The sequence below is a fragment of the Charadrius vociferus genome, unplaced genomic scaffold (genome assembly GCF_000708025.1).
Source record: "Charadrius vociferus isolate BGI_N301 unplaced genomic scaffold, ASM70802v2 scaffold179, whole genome shotgun sequence".
Lineage (NCBI taxonomy): Eukaryota > Metazoa > Chordata > Aves > Charadriiformes > Charadriidae > Charadrius > Charadrius vociferus.
Window position 1 is genome coordinate 262,788 of NW_009650072.1, and position 8,003 is coordinate 270,790.

Below are 8,003 nucleotides of genomic sequence, written 5' to 3' on the forward strand. Positions count from 1 at the left end.
TGAAGTACTATCTGGGTATTTATTGTGTGTTCTTAAGACAGGGTAAGTTTTGGTGGTGATGCAGAAAAAAAACCATTCTTTAAGGCAGATCCTGCCTTAAGGCAGTGATTATCAAGGTGGTGAGGAGGTAGAGGAGAAGAATTCTGCTGCTGTTGGGCTGGAGGTAGCAGCCCTGTTGAGATTTCACTGGAGTGCAAGGAAGCATGGCTTTTGATGAGTGGTGTGCAAGGCCTGCGCATACTTGTGTGCACGTCTGAACTCTTCAGTCAGGACTCATTCCTCTCAACATCCAGCACAGTGAACTGCGGCGAGCAGAACTGCGTAGCTGCAAAGTTGTCTGTAGCTGCCATGGCTGACTCAGTAGCTGCTGCTGTGGACTGCCCTGTTCCCAGCTACCCCACAAGCAGAAGAGACATACTTAGTTCAGGGACAATTTGGAATGTGTTTGTGTGTTTTGGAGAATATGGCAACAAAATAATAAAACACTGAGATTTTTCTGACACTATTTTGTAGTTCAGTTTTGAATTTTTCCTTTTCTTGTTTTACGCTTAGAACTGATGCAGTCCTGAATGTATTGAATCACGGGCCTCTGTTGTCAGGTTTGGGAGAATGGTCCATGATGATTTGAGAGGTGCCTCTCAGTCCATGAAATGACAGTTTGAAACCTCATATTTTTGTACTGGCAGATGTTTGGGGTAAAAGTACAATTAATAATGGAAGAGGGAAAGAACAGGTTGCAAACACTTACTATGAGTATTTTAGAAATATGTTTCTTTTAAATAAATACTAGAAGATAAATTAAAACAAATACTTTGCTTCAGTATTTTGTGTTTTGAAGATGGTTGTTATTTTTGATATCCAGACTTGGAAAGTAACAAATAATCAAGTTTTTCTGTTGGTAATGGCCACTGTTGTAGAGTTTTCTTTTAGGTTGAGATGAAGGGAGAAATACTGATAAAACAGAGAAGTACAGATGAAACCAAACAAAAAAATTGCAAATTTCTGATCTTCATTGCTTTGGGTGAGGAATGGTGAGAACTTTATGTTTTGTGTACAGAATGCAAATCAGACCTTAACACCCATTCTGCTGTACCAAAAAGGAGATTAAAAATGTAAAAGCTGTCATAAGGAAAGTGCTTGGAGCACTAGAATGCCAATATGGGTTATGGCAAAAGAAGTAGTCTACGCAGCTATGTGCGGCACTGGCAAAAGCTCTAAAATCAAATAAGTCTTTTTTATGTACACGCGCACAGACACATGTGTGCACGCACACGCACGCATACGTGTGCTTGTGTGAAAGAGAGCTGGGCAGAATAGCTGTGCAGGATGGTTCTTAGCTGAGCTGCCTTTTCACTGTTGTTAAATGTGCAGTCCCAGCCTGCCTATTGTGGGTTTTGATCTTTGTATTGTGTGCTGGCAGTTGAAAGACTGAAGAAGAGCAAAAAAAAAAAGTATTAAAATATGTTGAGCTGCAGTAATAGCAGCAGTGATGCTTCTTGGACCTTCTCCATCTTGTGAGACCATAGATGTTTCCAGGAACAACAGTGGGGCCTGATCTAAGGCATATCTAATTACATGTTTCTGAGACACAATGGAGGCTGTGTGTACAAGATCTGTCATTGCTCTGCCCAAGCAGTGGTGCATGAATGCAGGCATTTGCATGGCCTGTATCCTGCATTCATAATTGACTGTTTTGGTTGAAAAGTTACTATTTCTTTTAGAAATTATTATTTCTAGTCTGCGTAGTTCCAAGGGAATATATACTCCACATATATACTGCTTTATCAGTTCCTTCTTCCCTCAGATCATACAACTTTTTCTTTTACTGCAACTGTTTACTGTATTTGGAAGAGATAGGGCCAGCAAAGCTAATTTCTGTGGAAGTGGAGTCAGCTCAAGTGGAACCAAGCTGAAGGGGAGTGCTCATCTGCATTACAGTCAGCTCGTATGACAGATGTAGAAAAAGCTGAATGTCAGGGTTTATTGTTGGGTTCAAATAGTTGTGCTTTGTGTATTCCTGTCTGCAAGATAAGGTACTTTAAATAATGTTAGGCTTTTTGGGTGGTAAAGGTGGGAGAAGATCTGAGGAGAATGCAGGTGTGAAACATTGGTGACTTGCCTGAAGAAACCTAATGGCAGAATCACAAGAGGAATGCAGATCTGATAAGACCCAGTCTGTGTTTAATATAACTTATTTTCATTGCTCAGAGTATACTCTAACTCAAATAGCAACTGGAGGAGGAAATACAGTCATTCAGTCTCAGTTTGTAGTCTGACACATAGAGTACCACATCTAGCACTAGCTGCCATTATTTAATGTTTTATCCTTTTTTGGTATGTATGTGCCCTTTCAAAATATTTCAAGATGGAAATAGACTTGGAGTTGATCCTTGTTTCACCTCCACCAGTACAAATCTGAAGAATTTTTGTCCTTCCCAAAAGACTTTTTCTGGGGTTTGGAGAGATGTTTGCAGGAGAAGAAAGAGCAAGGAATGTAAAGCATGTTGGTAGAAGTTGTGACAGACATTGCATACCCCGGGCGGTGTTCCTGGGAGAGTCATTCAGCATTTCCAAGCCTCTTTAACATAACAAAATTGACAATAATTAATAGTGTCCATGACATCTGATTGCCTTGGAATCATTGAATCATTAGATTTCACACTCACCACTCTGTGAGATGGGAAGCCATTATCTGCATTACACAAAGAAGAAACTAAAAGATGTAATAAATTAAGCAACTTGTTCAAAGTCACACAGAGAATCATTAACTAAAGAGGGCTTGAACCCAGGTGTCCTGAATGCTAACCCCACGTCTCATTCTCTAAGCCATCCTTCATAACAGTTCATTGTCTCCTGTCATACAGGGCTTTGCCTTGAGGGCTTATGAGCTCTAGCCTTTTTATAACAAAGCTATTCCAGTAAAAAAGATTATTTTTGAATCTGCTCTTTCAGTAATTAACTTTTTCTTTTGGACATATGAAATATTTTTGAATTAGATCAATACGTATATGCAGGAGGAGTATGAGAGGAATGCATGAACGCATGTAAACACCAACCCATGGGAAATGAGTAAGTGCTCTACACCTTGCTGAGAGTAATTTAAAATAACATTGCCCTCACTATAATTCTTCTCATTGTTGCAATGAGGCAGACTAGCATGGGGTCATATTAATAATTTAAACAGTCTTACCCCTCAGCCTTCTTCCTCTTCAGTAGGAGGATTAGCACTTAGCAGTACACCATTGTTTTAGCTTTTGAAGACTTTAATTGGTGTTTCAAAGACTGTGACCTCATTCACTCGCACGGCATTTTTCATTCATTTTCTGTTCTCTTCATAAGTTGCCTAGAGTTCAGGTTTGCTTATGTTTCAGGATTTTTTCCCCCAAAATATTTATAAGTAGTTTGTCGTGTAAAGAAATGAGAAAATTGCTGTGCTGACATCTCTGCTGTTACCCATTCAGGTCCAAAGCCAGTCAAAATAGCTTAGAGCACTCCTGTAGTTTTGTGCAGAAATTAATTTCTCAACATCTGCAGAAGCAGTGGTTAGAGTCACGTAATCTTTACTTCACTTCAGTCCTTTCTGGCACCTGTTTCACTCCTGCTTCTCACCTTTCTGTAGCTTCGTCTCAATATCTGAAAGGGACCTTTGTTGTTACCCTATTCCAGGCATCTCTTGAGCAGAAAAAAAAGTGAAGATCATTCTGTACAATATTATGATGCCAATAAAGTATTTGAAAATCCCTTCCTGTAATGGACAAAATAAAGCTTAAACACAAATCCAGAGGTTTGAAAACACAGAACCAAATTCAATTATGCGAACTAATATATTTTCATTGATTTCAGGCATGCCATCAGTGGACCTATATCAGTTTTAACTATCTAGCACTTCAATGTTGAATTAATTTTGTAGAGTAGAACGTCCTTATTATACCCTGGAATTGAGTACCATATGAAAATTCAGTGATGCTAGTGAATGTCTTTTTTCTGATGTTTGCAAAGTAAAGCAACAGCTTAGACACTCTGACCACTACTGTCCTTCTCCCTGACTCTAACTCTAGTCTTGAATTTATAGAAAAAATATTGTGATGCCTAGAAACTAGGATAAAAATATATAAATGATTTTACATTAATCCTCAGCTTACTGTAAAAACTTAACAACAACAACAAGATATATGGGTCTTAGGGAAATTTTCAGACCTTTCCATCCAGATATCACATCCTGAGATTATAACCTATTCCTAGCTTTAGCTGTCTGTGTAAGGTAGGTACCAGCTAGTGCTCCAGCATTCAAACTGTGATACACAAATCAAATCTTTGTACCTTCCAAAATGAAACAATAATTCCAGTTTTTGTATCCTGCCATAATGAACCTTAATAGCAGGTGTGAATATAAGCTAGATAACAGCCTGATTATCCAGAATTAATGGTCACGTGTAAAAAAAAAAATTTTTATGCCTGCCCTGCCTGTCCTCATCTTTCTTCTGAGAACATTTAGTAATAATTCACACTACAATACCCAGTTCCAAACCTTAATTGTAAATTTTTGAAAATAAATTCTAATTGCTGTAGCTGACACAAATTTAGTATTCAAATCTGTTGATGTTGGATTTCCACTTGGCTACTTTCTATTGTTCAATAGGAAAGAATCACTTCAGCTTTGTAGTTCTTAACTTTCCAAAACCCCAGTGCTAACCCTAAGATTTAGTATGACATCAGTAGCTGTTGCTAACTGAAAATTATTAACAAGGCATTCAGAGTCAAAACACCCACTTTTAATTTCTCTCTGCTGCCCGTTGGAAAGTCGAGCAATAATGCCAGGTGAGCAGCCCCTCTGACCTGGAATCCTAACCCCCCGAAGCTACTGAAATCTAGTGTTACTGTCACAACCCTGGAACAATGTGTCAGTATAATCCTGGTGTTTTCCCTACCATCCCAAGCACTAAGGGTTTGCATTTCTGTCAGTTTTCAGCTGACAAAACAGATTGATTTGTGCCATAACTTTCCGAGTTAGGAAGCAGTTTGCTATAGTGTATACAAATCTGTGGGTCTCTTTTTTTTTGTGAGGGTTTTGTTTTGTTTTTTTCATATTTATGCAAGTTACTGGATCAGTAAGTGGAGGTCAGTATAACCCAATAAGTGCTAATCTTGATTTTGCTCTAAAAGAAATAATTTAAACCCTAAAAAGCTCATTAGTGCATGTACCTTGCTTACGCAGGAGGGGTTAGGAATGAGCCCCTGGGAAGCAGCTTTGGATTCCTTTCCAGTAGTTGGGTATCAAATGCGAGGAAGCCTGGAGTAATAACGTTAGCTCTGTTCTTCCTCTGCTTACCAGATCACTTCTTGCATGTTCTCTCTCTCTCTTTTTCTTTGATATCTCGTTGTCTCAGGGTTTCTTTCTCCCCCTTCCCCAATTTGCCATTTTTTTTCCTTGGCTTTCCTCAGATACCACTGTCATCTCTGTTTCACTCACTTCTCTCTGTACTTGCTTGACTCCTTTTACCTTTTCTTTGCTTAACCCACCCCACAAATTCCATCCCTGCCCCTCGAAAGAGCTGGATCTGGGAAGGCAGGAAGGAAGTGATTCGGTGAGCTCTTCCAATAGATGCTGCTGCTGGCAGGGATTTAAATTCATAAAGAAAAGAATGTCTCTTCTTGAGGCTTAAGGAGTGAGCTACTAGGTGCAAGGACACAGGAGTGGAAGAGAGCTCTCTGCCTGGTGTGGAGAGGCTGGAGAGGTCTAAGCTTAGGACAGAGGAGGGGTGAAGTCAAGCTGAGTCCCTCCTGTGCACCAAGTGGTCTTGTGATAGTGATGATTACATATAGGAAATGGGATCTTACTTTCATTATCAGCCATGCTTTGCTTGCATACAGCTTAACCAAAATTCTTTTGAACAGTACAGGAGTCCTCCCTTTGTTGGCAGTGGTCCTTGGATGAGATCTGTGGCAGGATGGCTTTGGATTCTGGTAGCATTTTAATGTTTAAAATGTTGTGGTCCTTCTTAAGAGAGCAGGCAGCCTCAGATTTTAAAATTTGTATATTAAGTGAGGTTGGTTGAGGTCAGCGGTGGCTTAGAATATCTATCATCAAATAAAACTCTGCTTTGGGAGTGAGGTCACTGAATCAGAAGGCAGCACTTTTTACACAGATTCAGTGTGACAATCTGATACAGGAGCCACAGTACTTTAAATGACAGGTCGAGCTGAGGTACTGTCTATTCATGGGCATCAAAAGGTAGTGTAGCTTTGCTGGTGACTTACTAACTTCAGTGTCCAAAGCAAATCTGTTCTGCGTGGTCAGACTCCCTCCCTCCGAATTTCCTGCATGTAGTAGACTTTGATCCCAGTTTTTAAATGACCATGTTGCGTTGCGGCACAGTTAAATAATTGCCATGCTTCATCCCAGTGATGGGAATGCTTTGTTGTCTAGGGAATTGTGTGTGTAGTGGCTGATAAACCAGTGTGTTAATCCTGTTAATGCTTGTGTGAATCCACTAATTTTGACATCGTTGCATTGTCACACAGTAACAGGATTGTATGGGTCACCCAAGTCTGTACCTTGGAGTGAACTTTGTCATATTTGCAAATAGTAGTTGCTATGATTAGTTAAGGATCTGTTTTTCCTTCCAATAAATTGCAATGTAATTGTGGTTGCATATATTGCATTGTGTCATGTTTTATGCAAAAATAGCTAGAGACGAAAGCCCAAGCCCGAAGTCTTAACTGGGGTCGATAACAGGATCAGTTTTGCTAGCAAATCAGCAGGGGAACTTAGAGCATCCTCAATAATAGCAACAATAATAATTCTTTACATTTGCATTAGCATTTTATCTGTAGTTTTTGAAGAGCTTCATAACGATACTACATTCTCTAGATTCTGAATGGAAGAGCAGAAAATTTAAATCCTGGAAGCAAGAGTGACTAAACTAGAGAGACCTTGGGGGGGAAAAGGTATTATCCAAAGTATTCCCTTCTGTCACTTTGTGTGTTCACCCACCCCATAAAACATGCTGCTAGTCTACTCTGGTCTAACTTTGCATTCTCTCCACACTTAGGTCTGTGTCACAGCTGGTCTAAGCTGGTGTAATTTCTCTGAAGTTGGTGGTTTTGCCTCTGCCACTTATCTCTTGCCTGTGTTTTTCAGTTAGCTTTCCTCAAGGTAATTTCCATTTCATTTGTGTGTTTATTTTGGCACCGTTTTTGTGCTTCCTCTCTGCTAGTGCTGTTTGAACAGCTTGAAAGGATGGATTTTGTTTAGATTCAAGAATTCCCCAAAGGTTTGTTTTAGAGGGAGAGAACCTGTAGGCACGCTGCCTTTGAATTGGTCTTTGCAACCATCTAACAGGGGACACATGCCCCTGTCTCTCTTTCCTTCCCTCTGCAGGCTCCAGCAGAAAGGGTCCCATTTGTGTTCCCCCTCTCATAACTGTGTGTTTTGTTCCTGATGCAGATGGTTAGTTAGTACTGACAGGTTTTGCAAAGACATCTTTGGATTTCACGTGGCTTTGAATGCTAATGAAAGGTTTGGTGTTTCATTTCCGAGTCTTACAAGCAAACAGTTCCACCGTAGATGTGTTCAGAGGAGGAAGTTGCTAATTGTGTCTTCTGCCTCCCCTCTCTCCTTTGGTACCTGTTTCTTCCTCCTGGTTAGGTGCTGTTGACATAGCAACCAACTATCTTGCTTGAGGATGTATTCATACACGTGTGTGTTCTGGTGGTGGAGCTGTAGAAGTAGAAACTGTGAGATGGCAGGAGCTGGAGGTCTATCTGAAATCACTGTGGGTAAGGTGTTTGGGTGAAAACACTGCAGAGGTCTGTTGTAGGTGGAAACTTTCTTTCTTGTATGTGGTAACACAGGAGGAAGTTTCTTGTATTGTTTTTATCTGGGTTTTCTTAGAATGAACTGGGAACTTCCTGTAGCTTTTCACAGATTCTCTAAGTGCCTACTTTGCCCTAAACATTCCTGCAGTGTCAAATCATTGTAGGGGCATAGGAATAGGAAAGAG

At 40.1% G+C, this 8,003-nt stretch overlaps 1 protein-coding gene across 3 annotated transcripts in view; it reads left to right on the forward strand.

Moving 5' to 3' along the window:
• The window catches only part of BRSK2 (BR serine/threonine kinase 2), a 330,924-nt gene that overhangs the window by 96,744 nt on the left and 226,177 nt on the right, over positions 1–8,003 (forward strand). The gene's annotated exons all lie outside the window — the stretch shown is intronic.